The following is a 22,926-nucleotide window of genomic DNA, read 5'->3' on the forward strand; positions in this document are numbered from 1 at the left end:
TGTATACACCCTTTAAAATAATTGGTTAGCAAAATCACATGTTTATGTACTCAACAGGATAGTTTTAACATGGTACCTGTGCATCGGTTACCAATTGGATGTATTCAAATGTACTCAAATGTGTTATGATAAGAAAAAGTACAAAAATAATGAAATGTAATCAATCTGGGAGCTGGGTCATAACTAGGAACGATTGCAGCTCCTTTACATATGCTTGAATAAAAGCGGTGAAAGGAAGTTTGACTCTCTGTGGTCACTGTGTGATCGGGGATTGTAATTTCTCCTCTACAACAGGCCTATGTGGTAGTTGTCGTTTAGGAGGGAATACCCTCTTCAATTGGCGTAGTCGGCAGGATTCGCCCGGGCCTCTGTGAAGACGGAACAATGATCTGGTGAGTATTTTTTTTTTGAAAGAAACTCTCCAGTTGTTCACATCAGATAAAATGGAGGTTTAATAGGGCAGATCCGAATGTTTCGGCCAGGGAGATTCAGGTGGACAGTTGGAGCGAGTGAGCCTCGTGGAAATGGTGTGTCTCAGGGGAACTGTGGGTCCCTGTTTTTGGAGACGGTGTGTCTCGGGGAAACTGTGGGTCCCTGTTTTTGGAGATGGTGTGTCTTGGAGGAACTGTGGGTCCCTGTTTTTGGAGACGGTGTGTCTCGCGGGAACTGTGGGTCCCTGTTTTTGGAGACGATGTGTCTCAGGAGAACTGTGGGTTCCTGTTTAAGTTGTGAATGTGAGTATGACTGAGAAGGATGAACTCCAACTCATTGCGGAATGGGGAGGTGAAGGAACCATGTCCCTTCACCTCGCCAGGAAGCATAAAAGCTGATCAGCAAAATGAAACAACAAGGGTGGCAGCCGAGCAACCCACTGTCATGCTCTAAGAAGTGGTGGAAGCTCAGACTAACGATAAAACTGACAAAGCTACAATACTCATTTTGAGTCTGTGTCTGCAACAAACTAAACAGAAATATCTCGGACGAGTTGCGCCGGTTACAGCGGCAGAGGACCTGAAACATCCCCTAGTGAATTTTTGTAATTTAAAAGCAAGGAATTGATCTTAATTTTCAAGAGCTGTTGTGCTGAGGACAGAGAGAGAGAAGGGGGGTACCCCTAGGGGCGTTAGTGAGCAGTGACAGGCAGCAGCAGAGAAAATGTAAACTTCAGTCAGTTTGATTGTCCCTATAGGTGGAGCCTCCAAGATCCCTTTATTTCCCCCCCACTGCTACTTAAAACTTCATTTAGGGTTAAATTAAATATTATAGGAATATAAATACATACCGTTATATATGTGTTTGTTTGTGTGCAAGGAAGCATTTGTATGTGAGCTTTAATGGGTTTTCTTCCCTGAATTGTGTTGTGTGTGTGTAGTTGAGCACTTTAGAGTAGAAAGCCCCATATTAGATTAAAGGAAAAGTGTACTCAAACATTCCAAAGTTTTGACTATAAGGTTTGAGTTGAGATTTCTGGCAAAAATCGAAATTTGAAGGGCTTGCCTTTGTTTGAGATAAACCAACCCTTGTACCACCCCCTTGCAGACGAGTAGCTTCATCACCAGCTTCCAGGATGATTGAGATTAATACATACTAGTTGGTATTCTAAAATTCTGAGGGAAAAAAAATTACTTGAAATTCAGAAGGATTCTAGGAAAAGCAAAAGACATAAACGTACAGTCTAAGTGGTTCCAATGGATAAAAAGGGGTTTCTTTTGAAGAGATGAATTAAATATTAAAGGAAATCTGCATTCCAACAGCGCTGTAATTTGAATTTGGGACAATCTTGAGATGTAAAGTGCGGTGTAATTTAACAGGTTACTTTTGAATAATGAAGATGCTATCCAAAGATAAAGAATGTGTTGATAAATCTAATCTGGATACAAATCATTACACGTGAAAAAGAGGTTGTTTTAATTTTGATAGTGTAAATTACAGTTCTTACAAAGTTTAAAATTTTGAGGTTTGGTTCTTGATAAAGTTCTCAAAAGGGAATTTTTATTTTAAAAGGTTTTTGACAATAATTGGCACTAATTCAAATACTGCAGGCTTTTGTATTTGTAAGCCTGTTCCCAAAATGTGAAGTTAAGCTCAAGCTGAACTCCCAAGATGAGATGAGAGTGACTGCCGTTGACATCAAGGCCGCATTTGACCCAGTGTGGCACCAAGGAACCCTAGCAAAGCTGGAGTCAATGGGAACTGGGGGAAAACTGTCCACTGGTTGGAGTCATACCTAGCACATTAGGTAGATGGTTGTGCTTGTTGCAGGTCTGTCATCTCAGCTGCAGGACATTGCTGCAGCAGCTCCTCAGAGGCTCCTGTATCCTAGGCCCAACCATCTTCAGCTGCTTCATCAATGACCTTCCTTCCATCATGAGGTCAGAAGTGGAGATGTTCAGCACTATTCGTGACCCCTCAGATATTGAAGCAGTCCATGTCCAAATGCAACAAGACCTGGACAATATCCAGGCTTGACAAGTGTCAAGCAAGGACCATCTCCAAGAAGAGAACCTAACCATCAGCCTTTGAAGTTCAATGGCATTATCATCGCTAAATCCCCAACTATCAATGTCCTGGGCTTACCACTGATCAGAAGCTGATCTGGATGAGCCATATAACTAATGTGGCTACAAGAGCAGGTCAGAGGCTAGGAATCATGCGACTAGTAACACCTTCTGACTTCCCAAAGCCTGTCCACCATTAACAAAACACAAGTCAGGCGTGTGATGGGGTACTCTCCACTTGCCCGAATGAGTGCAGCTCCCACAACACTCAAGAAGCTTGACACCGTCCAGGAAAAAGCAGCTCCCTTGATTGGCACCCCTTCCACAAACATTCACTCCCTCCACCACCAATGCACAGTAGCAGCAGTGTGTACCATCTACAAGATGCACTGCAGGAATTCACAACGCTCCTTAGACAGCAGCTTCCATACCACTACCATCTAGAAGGACAAGGGCCGCAGACAAATGGGACCACCACCACCTGGAAGCTCCCCTCCAAGTCACTCACCATCCTGACTTTGAAATATATCGCTGTTCCTTCACCATGGCTGGGTCAAAATCTGAAACTCCCTTCCTAACAGCACTATGGGTGTACCTATGCCACATGGACTGCAGCGTTTTAAGAAGGCAGCTTACCACCAAGGGCAACTAGGGATGGGCAATAAATGCTGGCCCAGCCAGCGAAGCCCACATCATATGAATGAATAAAAACAGATAAGGTCTCTGCAGAGATGGGCTTTGGAGGATAGGCTTTTCAAATAAAGGATAAAGTTCCCAGGATGTCGACACTGTCAATTTGGAGCTCCCTCGTGTGAATACAGGCCGATGGTCCCAGTAGATGTCCAAAAGTTCTCACCAACGGAGCTTTGGCATGGAGCAGAATATAGAGCTGGATCATTTCTTCTTGTCTCAGCTTTGCAGGTTTCCAAATGCAGACAAGGTATACTCAGATGAGCATTTTCCAACTACAGGTGGAAAAACAAACGGCATTTCAGGCAAGACAAGCAGAACACCAGTTAGGGCAGCCTTCCTTCCTGGCTTATTCCCCAAAAGCCTGACTTCAAAACCAACAGGTTCAAAACTTAAAGCTTGACTCTGTTATGTGATTTCCAGTAAATCACTAGCCTATGCCTTTACAAGTTCTTTCTCCATGAATTAAACTGACTGCAGTTCAAAACAAGCAGTACTATGCTGGTGAGGGTGATTTCTTGGAAAAGGCGTGCTTGTTGACAGTTCCAAGGTGAACTATTGATCTTTTTTAAAAAAAACTCCAGATCAGCATCCATGTATCCAGATAATGCAATGTCTTTACATATTTTAAAGAAACATATGTTTTGAAAAATATGATTCTAGCAGTGCACAGAAGCCAAAAATCTGACTTTTTAAAGAAATTGATGAATCAGAGAAACTATACTTAGAAGTGGCCTGTCTGATGCTATTAGCATTAAGTGATAATGCTCCATAATGGCATCTCACTGTATGTTTATTGGAGAGATCACTATGCTTTCTAAGGGATAAGTTGATAAGTAGAGGAAGATACAAGGCACTGGGATTAGTTTTAGCACAGATGGGATAAATGGCTTCCCCTCCAGTGCTGTAAATTGGTCCTATTACAGAACTGCATCCACTGGACATGTGAAATGTTGGCTGCACGTAATAGTAGTTCAGAAATCATGCCGGTAATTGCAATTCTGACTGCATTTTATTCTTGGTGTGTATACCGCATTGCTGGCCTGTACTGGCGGATGGGGAATTTAGACTACTGGCAGATGGGGAGACAGGAGCCAATACAAACATCTGTGGTCAGTGGGGTCAAGACTGTCACCCCTCTCCTTCTGGAATGTGCCTTTGCAAAAAAATATCAGGAAAGAAATGCAGTAGTTTTTGTCAAGGTTCATCCCGAGCAGCTTCGTAACACCGGGCTGTGTGCTCTATGGGCTGTTCCCAAGTCAAACATCAACTACTGCTGAAGAACCATCAACTCAGTGAAAGACATTCTTTGGTCTGTGCAAAACCTGATGGTCTTCCAGTGCAAGGAGCTGTCCACAACCAAGTGCTTTATTAATAGGGGCATAGAGGCAAAAACAAGGGAGTTTGTTAAACTTTACATAACATTGGTTCAGCCTCAGCTGGAGAGTTATGGCCAGTTCTGGCCACAACACTTTAGGAAGGATGTGAAGACATTAGAAAGAGTGCAGATAAGATTTACGAGAATGGTTCTAGGGGTGAGGAACTTGAGTAACGTAGATAGATTAGAAAAGTTGGGACTGCTTTCCTTGGAGAAGGTTGAGGGGTCTGGACAGATTAGATAGGAAGAAACTCTTCCCATTGTTTGAAAGATCAAAAACCAGACGGCACAGGTTTAAGGTAACTGGAAAAAGAAGCAACGGCAACATGAGAAAACGGTTTTTCACATAGTAAGTGGTTAGGATCTGGAATGGACTGCCTGACAGTTTGGAGGAGACCTGTTCAATCAAGGCATTCAAGAGTTGCGTTATTATCTGAAAAGGAAGAGTGTGCAGGGCTGCAGGGAGAAGGCAAGGGAATGGTACTAGATGAATTGCTCCTTCAGAGAGCCAGCATAGAAGCGATGAGCCAAAAGTCCTCCTTCTGTGCTATAACCATTCTGTGATTGCAGACTGGCACTGCGTCAGAGTCATACGGACTCAAAACGTTAACTCTGTTTTTCTCTCCATAGCTGCTGTTAGACCTGCTGAGTTTTTCCAGCATTTTCTGTTTTTGTTTCAGATTTCCAGCATCCGCAGTATTTTGCTTTTAACCTGTTTCAACATCTTGGGCTGTATATCTGATATGAAATGTATATTGCAAATATAACTAACTGTAATGAGGCACCTCAGAGTGTAACAGTGTCTTGAATGGAACAGAACTGTATTGCACTTTTGTGCCATGTCAAATTTGAACTGTTACGTAATGCACTTTAAAAATTTTATGAATAAAGTATATTTCTGGGGGTAAAAAGGGTGTTTTGTCAGCATAACTAGAGGCATTCTTGGAAACAACATGGCTTAATGCCTTTACCAACTGAGCTTTTAGGGGTTGGTGGAGTAGGGGCTGTTTACCTCACAGGAACGTTTTGATGACAGGCTTATGGAACATACTTTTCCAAACCTCCAGTATCATCCTACAACATCTGCGACAATACAGTCACAACAGTGGTGACATATGTGAAATATTGCCAATTAATATTTTTCCAAAGTAAGAGCACAAAATAAATATGGATGAGGAAGGCCATTTTAACTCCATTCTTCAATGCTACCACCCTCCCCAACAATGCTGCATTTAATTGTTTCTTAAATGATTGCTGGGTTTTCACCTCCACTGGAGGCTGCGAGTTTCAGGTGTTATAAACCTGTGAATAAAGAAGGGACGAAGAGCTTCTTATAATAATTCTAAATTTACCCTTTACCAGTTTTAACGTGTCCTACATTTTTTCTGGCTTTTGTTCTCCAGGATGTCAGTGTCACTGGCAATTCCACACTTCGGCTCTTGCAACTTCATTAACACTATTCAACCTTTTTTCCCCCATTCTTTTTCCTGAGATCACCCCATTTCCAGGATGAAAAGACCAACTTTCTCCATTTCTTCAGCATTATGTAAATTTGGCATTATGTTATTATAAAAGCGCAGGTTGAGGAACGATACAATTTTTTTTTCCATATATTCATGAGATATGGGCTTCTCTGACAGTGACCGTTTCTAGGCTATTTCAAAGGGCAGTTAATAGCCAACCATGATTGCTGTTATCAGGAATCTAAAGGAAGTAGAATAAACACAGATTCACAGTTACAGTGCAGCAGACAGCCTTTAGGCCTATTGTATCAGCACCAGCTCACTGATTGAGCAATTCAGTGCCATTCTCACACCTTCTATCCACAACCCAGTACATTCTTCTTCCTAAAATAACAGTCTAATTCCCTTTTGAACTCGTTAGTTGACCCTGCATTCACCACACACTCAGGCACTCACTGCATGAAAATGTTTCTCATGTCGTTTTTGCTTCTTTTGCCAATTTCTTTAAATTTGTGCACTCTTATTCACAATCCTTTCACGACTGGGAACAGTTCTCCCTATCTACTCTGTCCAAACTTATGAAAATTTTGAACAATTCTATCAAATCATATCTCATCTTTCTCTTCTCCAAGGAAAACAGTCCCAACTTCACAGAATCTCACAGTGCAGAAGAGGTCCTTCGGCCCATCGAGTCTGCGCCGATACTTGAGAAACACCTGACCTACCTACCTAATCCCATTTACCAGCACTTATGACGTGCCAAGTGCTCATCCAGGTACGTTTTAAAGGATGTGAGGCAACCCGCCTACACCACTCTCCCACACCGTCACCACCCTTTGGGTAAAAAAGTTTCTCCTCACATCCCCCCTAAACCTCTTGCCCTTCACCTTGAACTTATGTCCCCTGGTGACTGACCCTTCAACTAAGGGGAACAGCTGCTCCCTATCCACCCTGTCCATGCCCCTCATAATCTTGTACACCTCAATCAGGTCACCCCTCAATCTTCTCTGCTCCAACGAAAACAACCCAAGTCTATCCAACCTCTCTTCATAACTAATATGTTTCATCCCCGGCAACATCCTGGTGAATCTCCCCTGTACCCCCTCCAGTGCAATCACATCCTTCCTATAATGTGGCCACCAGAACTGCACACAGTACTCCAGCTGTGGCCTCACCAAGGTTCTATATAAGTCCAACATGACCGCCCTACTTTTGTAGTCTATGCTTCAATTGATAAAGGGAAATGTCCCAAATGCCTTTTTCACCACCCCACTAACATGCCCCTCCACCTTCAGAGATCTATGGACACACAGGCCAAGGACCCTTTGTTCCTCAGAACTTCCTAGTGTCATGCCATTCATTGACTACTTCCTTGTCAAATTACTCTTTCCAAAGTGTATCACCTCACACTTTTCAGGGTTAAGTTCCATCTGCCACTTATCTGCCCATTTGACTATCCATCTATACCTTCCTGTAGCCCAAGACACTCAACCTCACTGTTAACCACCCGGCCAATCTTTGTGTCATCCGCAAACTTACTAATCTACCCCCCATATAGTCATCTATGTCATTTATTTAAATGACAAATAATAGGGGACCCAGCACAGATCCCTGTGGTACGCCACTGGACAATGGCTTCCAGTCACTAAAGCATCCTTCAGTCATCACCCTCTGTCTCCTACAACTAAGCCAATTTTGAATCCATCTTATCAAATTATCGTGTATCCCACATGCATTGCCTTCTTTATAGGTCTCCCATGTGGGCCCTTCTCAAAGGCTTTGCTGAAATCCATTTAGACTACATCAACTGCAATACCCTCATCTACACACCTGGTCACCTCCTCAAAAAACTACCCCAATCTATCTTCATAACTGAAGTTCCTCCTCCCTGGAACCACTCGCATGCATCTTTTCTGGACCTTCTCTAATGCCTTCACATCTTTCCTAAAGTATGGTGTCCAGTACTAGATACAGTGCTGCAGCTGAGGCCGAACCAGTTCAACATAACCTCCTGGTTCTTGTGCTCTATAACCCTGCTAGGAAACCAAATGCTTTATTAACCGCTCTCTCAACCTGTCCTGCCACCTTCAGTGACTTATGCACATACACGCCCAGGTCCCACTGTTCCTGCACTCGCCGTCAAGCCAAAAAGATATTCTGCCTCACACGAATCAGCGATGTGATATATGAATTTTAGTGTTGGAGAGATGCTCGGTATGTATGCCATATTGTGCAATGAGTTGTACATTGTACATTTAGTTTGAGGGAGACGGGAATGGATCCAAGACTATGTTTTTAAACCTAATAAGGGCAATTATGAGGGCATAAAAGCAGAGCTGGCTCAAGTGAATTGGAAAATTAGGTTAAGGGGTAGGTCAACAGAGTTTTTTTCTGAACTTGCCCCTTCAGGCACCCTTGCTGGGGTGCCCTGTTTTCTTGGGCAGCAGCACAGCTTGCATATTGGGCAGGACCCCACTGCGGGCAATGGTGACCCCTCCCAGCAGCTTGTTGAGCTCCTCGTCATTGCAGATGGTGAGCTGCAGGTGACGGGGGAATGATGTAGGTCTTCTTGTTGTCCCGGGCCACATTGCCAACTATCTTGAGTATCTCGGCTATCAAGTACTTGAGGACAGCAGCCAAGTAGACTGGGTATCCAGCCACGACACGCTCGGCATGGTGACCCTTACACAGTAGCTGGTGGGTGTGGCCAATAGGAAGCTGGAAACATGTTTTGGAGGAGCGAGTCTTGGCCTTGGCACATCCTTTGCCTCCAGTTTTACCACAACCAGTCATCTTTCAGGGTTAGCTCTCATTGATAGGTCAATAGGGATGCAATGGCAAACATTTAGGGGGGATACAGGTATTTCAGAAGACACAGAATAGATATACTCCAACAAGTAAGAAAAAGTCCAAGGGACGGACACACCATCCGTGGTGAACTAGAAAGATTAAAGATAGTGTCAACCTTAAAGAAAAAGCATTTGATTGCACAAAGGTAGGTGAATTGGACAGAAGATAAGCAACAGCAAAATTGAACAGAATATAAGGAACAGCAACGGATGACTAAAAGATTAATAAGGAGGAAAAATTAGAGTATGAGAGAAAGCTAGCCAGAAATATAACAACAGAAAGTAAGAGTTTCTATAAATATTTTAAAAAGAAACAAGCTAACAAAGTGTTTGTGTTATAGAAAGTGAGTCTGGAGAATTGATAATTGAAAACAAGGAAATGGCAGATGAATTGAACAGGTACTTAGCATCATCTTCACTATAGAGTATACAAGTATCACAGATTCCCAGATGCAGCTATCAATCAAGCAAAATGACCAGAAGTGGCACTGAGTAAATTGTTCGAGCTGCAGGCTGACAAGTACCCAGGTCCTGATGGCCACCATCCTAAGAACTTAAAATAAGTGGCTAGTGAGATAGTTGATGCATTGATTTTAATTTCCAAAACTCCCTAGATTTGGGGAAGGTCCAATTAGATTGGAAGATAGCAAATGTAACTCCATTATTCAACAAAGGGAACTTACAGGCCTGCTCGCTTAACATCCGTCATAGGGAAAATGTTAGAAGCTATTATTAAAGAAGCAATAGCAGGGCACTTGGATAAGTTCAAGGTAATCAGGCCCAGTCAACATGGTTTTGTGAAAGGGAAATCATGTTTAACAAACTCATTGAAATTCTTTGAGGAAGTAGCAATTGCTGTGGATAAACTGGTGGATGTACTGTGCTTAGATTTCCGGATGGCATTTGATAAAGTGCCACATCAAAGTTTATTGTGAAAAATAAAAGCTCATGGTATAGGGAGTAACACTTTGGCATGGACAGAAGATTGGCTTGCTAACAGGAAGCAGAGAGTAGGCATATAAATGGGTCTTTTCAGGTTGGCAAGATGTAACTTGTGGCATGCCACAGCGATCAGTGCTAGGACCTCAACTGTTTACAATTTATACAAATAGCTTGGATGAAGGGATGGGATGGTTGCCAAGTTTGCTGATGACACAAAGATAGGTAGGAAAGTAAGTTGTGAAGAGGACATAAGGAGGATACAAGATAGGTTAAGTGAGTGAGCAAAGATCTGGCAAATGGAGTTGTCAGGAAGATATAATAATTTTCATTAAGTTATTGGAATTTATTGCAAAGTAGAGCAATAGTGGGGTCTGTGTCTAGGGCGGGGAGGGTGTGTGTGGCTTAACTGAATTAAAGGCAGCTGGTCTGAAGGTTTTGATGCATCAGAAGATAGGCTCATTGGTCTCAAATGTTAAGTAGGTAAACATGGGTGAAGTTTTAGAATGTGAGTATAAAGGGAACGTTTGCACTTATAAATAGGCTAGCTTGAATTCAAAAGAGGGTTGAAATGTTTCACCTAGCCAGGAGAAGTTGAGAAACAGTGTGTTCATTTTTCCCAAAGATTAATGGTAAAATTGGTACAATGATAGATTTTTATTATTAGAGAGGTAAAGTCCAAAGACATATATTGAAACAATGAGAATTTGCATTCAAAGGGGAGATCTGTATAAAGGAGATGAGGTTGTGTGTAAGAAAGTAGGCATTTTAAGATCTAACAAGTGCGAAAAGTCTCCAGCATCTAAGCCTCAAGCTGCTGTCTAAAGAAACTGAAGTTAAGAAAACTCACTTTGAATTTGACTATACTCTAGGGTATTGTGTTACTTTGCCTGGGTCTTTAAGAATGTGTGTTTTACTGCTGCCTTAACGGAGGTGTAACTGGGAGTTAAATTAATTAGGGGATTTAGAAGTTACCTTAGTAGTAACTTGCAGATCTCTGTATGTGCTTAAAATAATTTCTTCTATCAATAAAGGTTTAATTTAGTTTTGTAAGAAATCTATAAGACTTGGTGGCCTTTTTACTTTTCAAAGCCAACATTTGAAATAAGTACAAATTGCAAATAGTTGTGGCAGCTGCTTCAAGTTTCCTTCTGGAATTTGGGCAGCTTTGCATTTACCATCCGTCTGCCATAACAGGTACGATGTGGTGAAATTGTCCATTTTGGCAGGAAGAATAAAAAAGATTATCCGAATGGCGTGAGATTGCAGAACTCTGAGATACATAGCAATCTGGGTATCTTAGTGCATGGATCGCAAAAAGCTGGTATGCAGGTACAGCAAGAAATTAAGAAAGCTAATCAAATGTCATCATTTATTGCAAGGGAAATTGAATACATAAGTAGGGAAGTTATGCTTCAGTTATACAGAGCACTAGGTGAGACCACATCTGGAGTACTGTGTCACCTTATTTAAGGTGTAAATGCATTGGAAGCAGTTCAGAGAAGGTTTACTATAATACCTGGAATGGGTGGGTTGTCTCATGAGGAAAGGTTGGACAGGCTAGGCTTGTATCCTCTGGAATTCAGAACAGTAAGAGGTATCTTGATTGAAACATATAAGATCCTGAGGGGTCTTGACAGGGTGGAAGTGGAGAGGATGTTTCCTCTTGTGGGAGAATCTAGAACTAGGGGTCACTGTTTAAAAATAAAGGATCACCCATTTAAAACAAAGATGAGACAATTTTTTTTCTCTCAGAGGGTCGTGAGTCTTAGGAACTCTCTTCTTGAAAAGGCGGTGGAAGCAGAGTCTTTGAATATTATTAAAGCAGAGGTGGATAAACTCTTGGTAAGCAAGCAGGTGACAGGTTATCGGAGGTAGGCTGGATGCAAATTTGAGGTCACTATCAGATCAGCCATGATCTTACTGAATGGCAGAGCAGGCTCAAAGGGCCAAATGGCCTACTCCTGCTCCTTGTTCGTATGTTCATACATCCCAAAGACCAGTGGATCGCATCAAACAGCATGCCCCTTCAGCAACAGGCAAGGTACAGATTGTACCCAACCAGCCCGTGCTTGCAAAACTCAGAACACACCTTGCACCAAGCCAGTAGTTGCATGGTGCAAGGCTAATGGAGTTGAGTATTGCTGAAAAAAGACATGTTGCCAAAGTTTTTTGTCTTGCACTCATTAGAACAATTCACTCAAATGCCAGATGTCAGGTGAACAATTTATACTTCATGAGAATAGAGTGCTGGTTGGTAGGCAAGTGGACTCTGATTGGTAGAGACATTACCATGGAGAATGCACTAGTTAACTGATGACTGACAGTTCAATGCCCCACTTGTTACAACTTACAATACCTGCATGGAAATTAAATGGGCTAACAAGTCTAACAAACAGTAGGCATCATTTGTTCCCCAGTTACAGTAAGTTCTGTTCAATTGTTCTTACAACACAAGTAAAGGCCACTTAGCCCAACCATTCTGTGTCCATTTTAACCTCAACACAAGCAAAGAACTCAAATCATATTTGCCAACCCTATTCTAATAACACTTCAACCCCTCTTCTTCATTCCCTATCCAATTTAACCTTGAATGCCAACAGGGTTTCTCCTTCAACCACTAACCTTGGAAGTGAACCACAACTTCCCAATATAAAGTTACTATTGCTCTGTTCTAAATCTCTTACATTTAATCATGCATCTACAATCCCTTGTTCTGCTTCTACCTATCTCATCCTATCCTTAGTCCAAATTCTTTCATATCACCTCAATGTTGTGAGGGACTAAAACCTCACTACACATCTTTATAAAATATCTATAGATAAGCCCATTGCTATTTCTAAAATTTTAAAACTGAACAGAGACCTTTAATCCTCTGTCTGTCTGTGCCCCTGCCACCTCGCCTCCACCACTGCCCCCATACTCCGAACAAAAGAAGCTTTTTGGCAGTCCTGGGAAAGCTCGCACCTCATTATCTCTGAGGACCAATAACGACCACCTGTGGACTGCACAGCCCAAATTCAAAGAGAGCGACACAAAGGCCACTGGCATTTAATAACCCAGGCTGGTCAAGAGGTGATGGATCGTCTGCTAAGACGAAGACTGCACGACCTTCCTTTCAACTGCTAATGGCGGAGACATTTAGTGGTCTTTGGAATCCAGGTGATGAATACATATCCTTTGTCAAAGACCTGGAGGAGAAGTGGGAGTCATGTGACATGGGTCTCTGGCTTGTGGAACAAGTAATATTGCCTTGCTGAACTGCATAGATCAGTCTGCTGCCTTTCATAATTTCATGTTACTTTAAACCATTTCAGAATTCACCTCCACTTCAAGATCCTTCAAAGACCTATGCATTGCATCGATTAAATAGCTCAGCTGGCTAGATAGCTAGCATATGGTTCAGAATAACACCAAAGCTTGGGTTCAATTCGTATTCTGGCTGAGGTAGACTTGGGATCTGCATCCAAGAACATAGTTCAGGATGAAGCATCAGCAGACAATGAGCCAGAGCAGATATCACATGACAGGACACTTAATCTGTACTTTTGAATTTGCTTTAAGAAATATTCCGCTGATATTACATAAACCTATGTGTCAAAATCTCCCTCCATTCCACCTAGTTTGCTCATCTTTCTAAAATCTGTCCTAATTTGGTCTGATTTTCTAATTTTTGTATTGGCTTTTCCTCTTTCTAGTCCAATCTTCAACCTCAGCATACTGTTATTTAACTCAACAATAACTAGAATCCAGAATAAAAAGTTCCTCACACAGGTAGAAATCAAGTCCAGGCAAATATCAAAAGAGAAATACCAAATCATGGAAAAGAACGAGATCCATTCAGTGTTTTTCCGGTACACCATTAGCAGTGTATTATTCTTCAGCCAAAGTACTTGTCTGTTGTATGATATGATTCATGTGCAAAGCACTGGGATCAGATTCTGAACCTGTAACTTTTTGTTTAAAGTAGACAAACTTTGAAATCCCAGTTACCCACAAGGTTCTGCGGTTTTAAACAAAGTAAACTTTACTGTACAAAGTCAGCAAAGTACAATCTACAATATCTACCTTGTGCTCCAACATGAGATAAACATGAACACACAGGCAAACAATGGTCAAACACACCACACTGCACAATAAATGACAGATGCGACCAAGACAGATCCCACGGATTTCTTAGCAACCAACCCGGACGTCAGTGATCAGAGCCAGAAAATCTCATCAAAACTCTGTCTCCCTCATGAGAGATTTCAGTTCTTCACTTTCAAAGATCTAGTCTCTGAATTCCCTCAAAGACTGCTCCAATTCAGACTGCCTCAACAAATGCTCACCTCCTGTGGTTCAATCTCCTCTCCTGAGACTGCGTTCCGCAGGATTCAAAATAGCTGCACTAATTACCTCTAATTAGCAGCACACTTCCAACTCTTTTACAGACCGCTAGCTTCAGTAGCTCTGACCATCAGCCTCTCAGCTGCATGAATTGCTATGAATGGCTCTCAGGGCTTCTCTGAGCCTTAACTGTCTCCAGCATGGAACCAACAACCTTCCGCTGCTTTCTCAGCTCCCTTTGGCTTCTCCTGGGCCCTAACTACACCGAACAGCTCCCAGGGCTTCTCCATGAGTGGCAAACCACACGAAGTCCAAACTGCAACTCTCCGCTATGCCAAACAATTCCCAGGTCTTCCCTGAGCCCCAACTGCCTGGAACCTGCTAACAGCAGCACCTTTTCGGTATCGAACTTCTTCCCCTGAACACTCAGATCAATTGGAACCAGAGAACCTTCTTAAGCTCCACTCATCTCCATGATGACATAGCCTTCTCTGGTCTATCCTCAAACTAACCTCCAAGCCAATTATCCCTCCTTAACAATATCTGCAGCTAAGTAAGCCCGCCTGCTGTTTAATGGCTCCATTACTTCTGACTTTATTAAACAAATATGATAACCTTCTGAACTGTCATTTTCTTTTTGGTGTTCTCGCAATCTCTAAAGCCCAACATTTCAGTTGCCATACCTTCACAACAATAATCTTCCTAGAACTAAACATTACCTCTAAAATATTAATATGGACCATGAACTAGATATTCATAACAATACTAATGTCAAATTTGGTTCAGTTGATAGCAGGCTTACTTCTGAATCACAATGTTCTGGGTTCAAGTCCCACTCCAGGGTTTGAGTACAAAGATCAAGACTCGCACTTCAGTGTATTACCAAGGGAGTGCTGCACTGTTGGATGTGCCATCTTTCAGGTGAAATGTTAAACCAACATTCTATCTGCCTGTCCAGATGAATGTAAAAGATCCCATAGCATGACTGCGAAGAGGAGCCAGGGCGTTATCCCCGGTGTCCTGGCCGATATTTATCCCTCTAGCCATTATCACATTGCTCTGTGTAAATTGGCTGCCGTGTTTCCAACATTACAATAGTGATTACACTTCAAAAAGTACTTCAATGACTGTAAAGTATTTTGATGGGTACAGTGGTTTCAAAAAGTGTGATATAAATGCAAGACTTTCTTTAATTCAGACATCACAAACTCCTCCTAACTTTACCATCATCAATGGCAGGCCTATATCCACCAGCAATTCACAGCACAAAATGCTCTCTCCAGGCTAAATCCAAGTTTGGAAGTGTAGAATCTGCTGGGTGTTTTTCTGTAAATACAGGACAAAATATTTTCAAATGCTAAGCTAAACTCCCAAAATTCCTAGAGCCAGCAAGGGCAGTTTTGTGGCACACTGGCAGAAAGAGGTGCTATTTGGGGGTGGAACACAGACGTAGCAAAATCCTGTCACTTTTCCAGCCCCATCCAAAATTCTGTAGTACATCAGCGCACAAAAAGGCAAATGTATTGAAATACTGTGTAAATTAGGAAAAAGTAACCTATCTCGCATTTCCCTCATTTACGTCCTCCACAAAATGAAGCCCTGGCCACCTGCATTGCCAGGTAGTGGTGTTTGTGAGGGTGCAACGGGGAGGGACAAGAGGGGACACAGTTAAAAAATCTAAGGCCGTTTTCATCTATGCAATCTGTCTCTCCAATAAACATGCAGTGAAAAATCATTATGCAGCCTTGTCACGTATTGTTCGTAGGAACGCGAGTAGGTTGCTCCTAAATATTGTTCTCTGTTTAGTTAATGTATTTAAAAATTAAGAAAATGACATTGCAGCCTTTTTAAAAGTGAGCAGAATTAGAGGTCTTGAATATAATGAAGAGGTTTGACATGGTGGATGTAGAGAAGATGTTTCTGCTTGTGGGTGTCCAAGCTTGGGGTCACATTTGTAAGAAAGTCACTAATATGCAGCAAGTCCTGGACAACATTCAAGCTGATAAGTGGTAAGTAACATTCGGGCCACACACCAGCCAGGCAATAACCAACTCCAACAAAAGAGAATCCAATCATCTCCCCTCGACATTCAATGGCATTACCATCACGGAATCCCCCACTCCCAACATCCTGGGGGTTACCAATGACAAGAACGTAGCTGAACCAGCCATATAAATACTGTGGCTACAAGAGTAGTTCAGAAGCTGGGAATTCTGCAGCAAGTAATTCACCTCCTGACTCCCCAAAGCTCCTGTCCACCATCTACAAGGCATAAGTCAGGAGTGTAATGAAAGACTCTCCACTTGCCTGGATGAGTGTAGCTCCAACTGCACTCAAGAAGCTCAAAACTACCCAGAACAAAGCAGCCCACTAGACTGGCACGCCATGAACTACAAGCAACATTCACCCCCTCCACCACCAACGCAGAGTAGTGTGTATCATATACAGGATTCACTGCAGCAATTCACCAAGCCTCCTTCAACAGCACCTTCCAAACCTGTGATCTCTACATGACAAGGGAAGCAGATGCATGGGAACACCACCATCTGCAAGTTCCCCTCCAAGTGACACACAATCCGCCATTCCTTCACTCTCACTGGTTCAAAATCCTGGAACTCCCTTACTAACAGCATTGTGGGTGTAACTACACCACATGGACTACAGCAGTTGAAGAATGTGGCTCGTCACCACCTTCTCAAGGGCAATTAGGGATAGGTAACAAATGTTGATGAAGCCAGCAAGGCCCACATCACATGAAAGATTGTTTTTTTAAAAATCCAATAAGGGTTTCAGCAAAAATTTCTTGACCCAGAGAGTGGTGAGAGCACGGAACTCACTACCACAGGAAGTAGTTGAGGTGAATAGTATGGATGCACTTAAGGGGAAACCAGTGAAGTATGAGTGAGAAAACAATAAAAGGAATACTGAATGGGGAGAAGGCTCATGTGGAGCATAAACACCAGCACAGACAAGTTAGGCCTAGCATTAATGCAAAATACTGCAGATGCTGGAAATCTGAAACAAAAACAGTAAATGCTGGAAAAACTCCAATTAGGCACTTTACAGCCTTCCAGACTTAACATTGAGTTCAACAACTTCAGACCATGAACACTCTCCTCCATCCTCACCTCTTTTTTAAATATTCATTTTTATTTTTTATCCACTTATTTTTATTTTCGTTTTCATTCATTGTTTAGCCCCACCTTTTATCTTACTTTCAATCTTTTTTCCCACCACCGTCCCCTCCCCCATCCACGCTGGGGCCATCTGTCAATTGTTCATGTTGTTCTTTTCAGAGTGCTTACCCTGGTCCTGCTATTATTACATTCTGCTTCCTTACCTTAATGCCACCATCAGCACCTCCTCCAGCCCTTACCACTACCATTAACCTTTGTCCTTTTGTTCATGACATCTTTGTCAGTCTCTCCTTTGACTCCATCTATCGCTGGCCTTCTATCCAGCTTCATCTGCTCCACCCCCCCTCCTTAAACAGTATATATTTCATCACAGTTTTACTTCTTTTTAGCTCTGAAGAAGAGTTATACGGACTCGAAATGTTAACTCTGTCTTTCTCTCCGCAGATGCTGTCAGACCTGCTGAATTTTTCTAACAATTGCACGTATAAACATGTGTGATACAATGAACTACTTTGAAGTGCCGAGGCTATTGTTATGTCGGTAAACATGACAACCATATCACACACAGCAAGATCCCACACAATAAATCAGATTTGTTTTTGGCAGGGCTAAGGAGGTCAGGACAACTCCTTGCTCTTGTTTTAAAAGAAAATAAACAGTGTCATGGTTGTAACCCCAGTTTAATGGCTCAACCAAAGAATAGATAAGTCATTAAATACAAATCCAAGTGCAGTACTTAGGGCAAAATGTTAGTGTGGTGGGGAGACAGAAATAAAGAGACAAATTCTCAATGGGACAAGAGAGATCCCAGTTCAGGACCTTCTTTAGTTCGGATGAAGAGCCACAGGGACTGGAACATGTTAACTCCTGTCTTCCTCTCCACAGCTGCTGTCAGACCTGATGAGTTTTTCCCCAGCAAATGTATTTATTTTTTATTGTTTGTTTGCATTTCAGATTTCCAGCATCCGCAGTTATTTTGCTTTTATCCCGGTTCTGGAAGTTATTCCAAAGGCAGGAACACGTCCCACAATTATATTCACCGCGACTATAAATAACCAGCAGATAATATTCCTGACATTTCGGGACACCTTCTTCCTCCTCAATCTTCGCTGTATGATTACACACAAATGCACACGGACAGGCAATGCTATTAAAACTCAACGGTTAAAACATTTTGTTTCCCCCAAAAACAAACTCCATTTAGGTCCAGGCTCACAGCCCGCCCCTCCAGTTAAGACATCCGAAGTTTCCACCACCCCCCCCCAAACCCCCAACCCTAACCCCAACCTCCAACCCCCAACCCCAAATCCCCAACCCCAAACCCCCAAACCCCCTAACCCCCAACCCCAACCCCCAACCTCCAACCCCGAACCCCAACCCTAACCCCAACCCTAACCCCAACCCCTAACCCCAACCCCCAACCCCAAATCCCCAACCCCCAACCCCAACCCCAAACCCCCAACCCTAACCCCAAACCCCCCCAACCCCCTAACCATCAACCCTAACCCCAAACCCCCAACCCCAAACCTCCAACCCCCCCAACCCCCTAACCATCAACCCTAACCCCAAACCCCCAACCCCAAACCTCCAACCCCTCTGCAAATCGCTGACTTTTGGTCAGATTTGTATTCTAAACCTTTTCTTGTCCCTAACCTGTTCCTCCCTCTGCAAATAAAATCTGTGCCCCCCTCCATCTCCCCCTACGCCCCCCCATGTCCCCCCCCCCAACTTTGCATCTCTCCCTCCACCCCCCCTCCCCCCCAACCCCACCCCCCCCCCCTCCCCCCCAACCCCACCCCCCCCCCCCTCCCCCCCCAACCCCCCCCCCCCCCCCCCCCCCCCCGGCCGGTAACGGATTCTGGCCTCAATCCAACTTTGGCGAAAGAAAACTTGTCAAAAAGGCGGATCGTGTGTTTTTTTTTTGTTTATAACCGAGAGGATGATGCAGTCGGAGGAGATTTTGTTTCAATTAAAAATAAAAGACCGCGTCAGGGTGATTATATAGATAAATATATAAGAGGAGGTTGGGGGGGGGGGGGGGGGATGGATTTGGGATCTCACATTGCGGACCTGGCCGGTCGCTTCCATCTGGAAGAATCCACTCGCTCTGACAGGACCGAGTCTCCCCCCGGACCCCGCTCTCCGCTCTCCTCCTCCTGCTGCTGCTGCCGCCGCCGTTGTGTCCCCGGGAGACAGATTCCGCTGGTACCGGTGCCGCCCGCTTTGCCTCCCCCTCCCCTCCCCCCCCCCCGCTGCTCACTCACTCGCTCGCTCGCTCGCTCGCTCACGCTCTCTCTGCCGCTACCGCTCTGACTTGCAATAGTCGTCAGGCCCTTGGTTGGGGGAAGCGCGCCGCCGCCGCCGCCGCCGCCGCCGCGAGTCCGGGCTCCGAGGGACAGGGAGCGCGTGCGTGTGCGCGGGCACGGGGCTCCAGCGGTCTCGCGCCTTCCCGCTGCCCGCCTCCTCCTCGCGGGCGCCCCGAGGAAACGTTGGAGCTGGAGAGGCTCGCGGGGCTCGCGTTCCAATAGCGGGAGAGACCCTCAACCCCCTCAGGGAGAGACCCTCAACCCCCTCAGGGAGAGACCCTCAACCCCTTCAGGGAGAGACCCTCAACCCCCTCAGGGAGAGACCCTCAACCCCTTCAGTGAGAGACCCTCAACCCCCTCAGGGAGAGACCCTCAACCCCCTCAGGGAGAGACCCTCAACCCCTTCAGGGAGAGACCCTCAACCCCTCAGGGAGAGACCCTCAACCCCCTCAGGGAGAGACCCTCAACCCCCTCAGGGAGAGACCCTCAACCCCCTCAGGGAGAGACCCTCAACCCCCTCAGGGAGAGACCCTCAACCCCTTCAGTGAGAGACCCTCAACCCCCTCAGTGAGAGACCCTCAACCCCCTCAGGGAGAGACCCTCAACCCCCTCAGGGAGAGACCCTCAACCCCTTCAGGGAGAGACCCTCAACCCCCTCAGGGAGAGACCCTCAACCCCCTCAGGGAGAGACCCTCAACCCCCTCAGGGAGAGACCCTCAACCCCCTCAGGGAGAGACCCTCAACCCCTCAGTGAGAGACCCTCAACCCCTCAGTGAGAGACCCTCAACCCCTCAGGGAGAGACCCTCAACCCCTTCAGGGAGAGACCCTCAACCCCTCAGGGAGAGACCCTCAACCCCCTCAGGGAGAGACCCTCAACCCCCTCAGGGAGAGACCCTCAACCCCTCAGGGAGAGACCCTCAACCCCTCAGGGAGAGACCCTCAACCCCCTCAGGGAGAGACCCTCAACCCCCTCAGGGAGAGACCCTCAACCCCTTCAGGGAGAGACCCTCAACCCCCTCAGGGAGAGACCCTCAACCCCCTCAGGGAGAGACCCTCAACCCCCTCAGGGAGAGACCCTCAACCCCCTCAGGGAGAGACCCTCAACCCCTCAGGGAGAGACCCTCAACCCCCTCAGGGAGAGACCCTCAACCCCCTCAGGGAGAGACCCTCAACCCCCTCAGGGAGAGACCCTCAACCCCTTCAGGGAGAGACCCTCAACCCCTCAGGGAGAGACCCTCAACCCCTCAGGGAGAGACCCTCAACCCCCTCAGGGAGAGACCCTCAACCCCTTCAGGGAGAGACCCTCAACCCCTCAGGGAGAGACCCTCAACCCCCTCAGGGAGAGACCCTCAACCCCCTCAGGAGAGACCCTCAACCCCTCAGGGAGAGACCCTCAACCCCTCAGGGAGAGACCCTCAACCCCCTCAGGGAGAGACCCTCAACCCCTCAGGGAGAGACCCTCAACCCCCTCAGGGAGAGACCCTCAACCCCTCAGTGAGAGACCCTCAACCCCCTCAGGGAGAGACCCTCAACCCCCTCAGGGAGAGACCCTCAACCCCTCAGGGAGAGACCCTCAACCCCCTCCGGGAGAGACCCTCAACCCCTCAGGGAGAGACCCTCAACCCCTCAGTGAGAGACCCTCAACCCCTCAGGGAGAGACCCTCAACCCCTCAGGGAGAGACCCTCAACCCCTTCAGGGAGAGACCCTCAACCCCTCAGGGAGAGACCCTCAACCCCTCAGGGAGAGACCCTCAACCCCCTCAGGGAGAGACCCTCAACCCCTTCAGGGAGAGACCCTCAACCCCTCAGTGAGAGACCCTCAACCCCTTCAGTGAGAGACCCTCAACCCCTCAGGGAGAGACCCTCAACCCCTTCAGGGAGAGACCCTCAACCCCTTCAGTGAGAGACCCTCAACCCCTCAGGGAGAGACCCTCAACCCCTCAGGGAGAGACCCTCAACCCCTCAGTGAGAGACCCTCAACCCCTCAGGGAGAGACCCTCAACCCCTCAGGGAGAGACCCTCAACCCCTCAGGGAGAGACCCTCAACCCCTCAGGGAGAGACCCTCAACCCCTTCAGTGAGAGACCCTCAACCCCCTCAGGGAGAGACCCTCAACCCCCTCAGTGAGAGACCCTCAACCCCCTCAGGGAGAGACCCTCAACCCCTCAGGGAGAGACCCTCAACCCCTCAGGGAGAGACCCTCAACCCCTCAGTGAGAGACCCTCAACCCCCTCAGGGAGAGACCCTCAACCCCTTCAGGGAGAGACCCTCAACCCCTTCAGTGAGAGACCCTCAACCCCTTCAGTGAGAGACCCTCAACCCCTCAGGGAGAGACCCTCAACCCCTTCAGTGAGAGACCCTCAACCCCTTCAGTGAGAGACCCTCAACCCCTCAGGGAGAGACCCTCAACCCCTTCAGTGAGAGACCCTCAACCCCTTCAGGGAGAGACCCTCAACCCCTTCAGGGAGAGACCCTCAACCCCTTCAGTGAGAGACCCTCAACCCCCTCAGGGAGAGACCCTCAACCCCTCAGGGAGAGACCCTCAACCCCTCAGGGAGAGACCCTCAACCCTTCAGGGAGAGACCCTCAACCCCTTCAGGGAGAGACCCTCAACCCCTTCAGGGAGAGACCCTCAACCCCTCAGTGAGAGACCCTCAACCCCCTCAGGGAGAGACCCTCAACCCCTCAGGGAGAGACCCTCAACCCTTCAGGGAGAGACCCTCAACCCCTTCAGTGAGAGACCCTCAACCCCTTCAGTGAGAGACCCTCAACCCCTCAGTGAGAGACCCTCAACCCCTTCAGTGAGAGACCCTCAACCCCTTCAGTGAGAGACCCTCAACCCCTCAGGGAGAGACCCTCAACCCCTCAGGGAGAGACCCTCAACCCCTCAGTGAGAGACCCTCAACCCCTCAGGGAGAGACCCTCAACCCCTCAGTGAGAGACCCTCAACCCCTCAGGGAGAGACCCTCAACCCCTCAGGGAGAGACCCTCAACCCCTTCAGTGAGAGACCCTCAACCCCTCAGGGAGAGACCCTCAACCCCTCAGTGAGAGACCCTCAACCCCTCAGGGAGAGACCCTCAACCCCTCAGGGAGAGACCCTCAACCCCTCAGTGAGAGACCCTCAACCCCTTCAGTGAGAGACCCTCAACCCCTCAGGGAGAGACCCTCAACCCCTTCAGGGAGAGACCCTCAACCCTTCAGTGAGAGACCCTCAACCCCTCAGGGAGAGACCCTCAACCCCTCAGGGAGAGACCCTCAACCCCTCAGTGAGAGACCCTCAACCCCTCAGGGAGAGACCCTCAACCCTTCAGTGAGAGACCCTCAACCCCTCAGTGA

The 22,926-nt window shown here is 46.1% G+C and overlaps 1 protein-coding gene across 1 annotated transcript in view; it reads right to left on the reverse strand.

Moving 5' to 3' along the window:
* Positions 1-19,515, reverse strand: part of LOC121277198 (leukemia inhibitory factor receptor-like) — a 206,860-nt gene extending 187,345 nt beyond the window's left edge. Inside the window, exon 1 of the mRNA XM_041186347.1 lies at positions 19,345-19,515. The gene's annotated coding sequence lies outside the window, so the exon portion shown is untranslated. The remainder of the gene's footprint in view (positions 1-19,344) is intronic.
* Positions 19,516-22,926: the final 3,411 nt, after the last annotated feature.

This window comes from Carcharodon carcharias, chromosome 4 (genome assembly GCF_017639515.1).
Source record: "Carcharodon carcharias isolate sCarCar2 chromosome 4, sCarCar2.pri, whole genome shotgun sequence".
NCBI lineage: Eukaryota > Metazoa > Chordata > Chondrichthyes > Lamniformes > Lamnidae > Carcharodon > Carcharodon carcharias.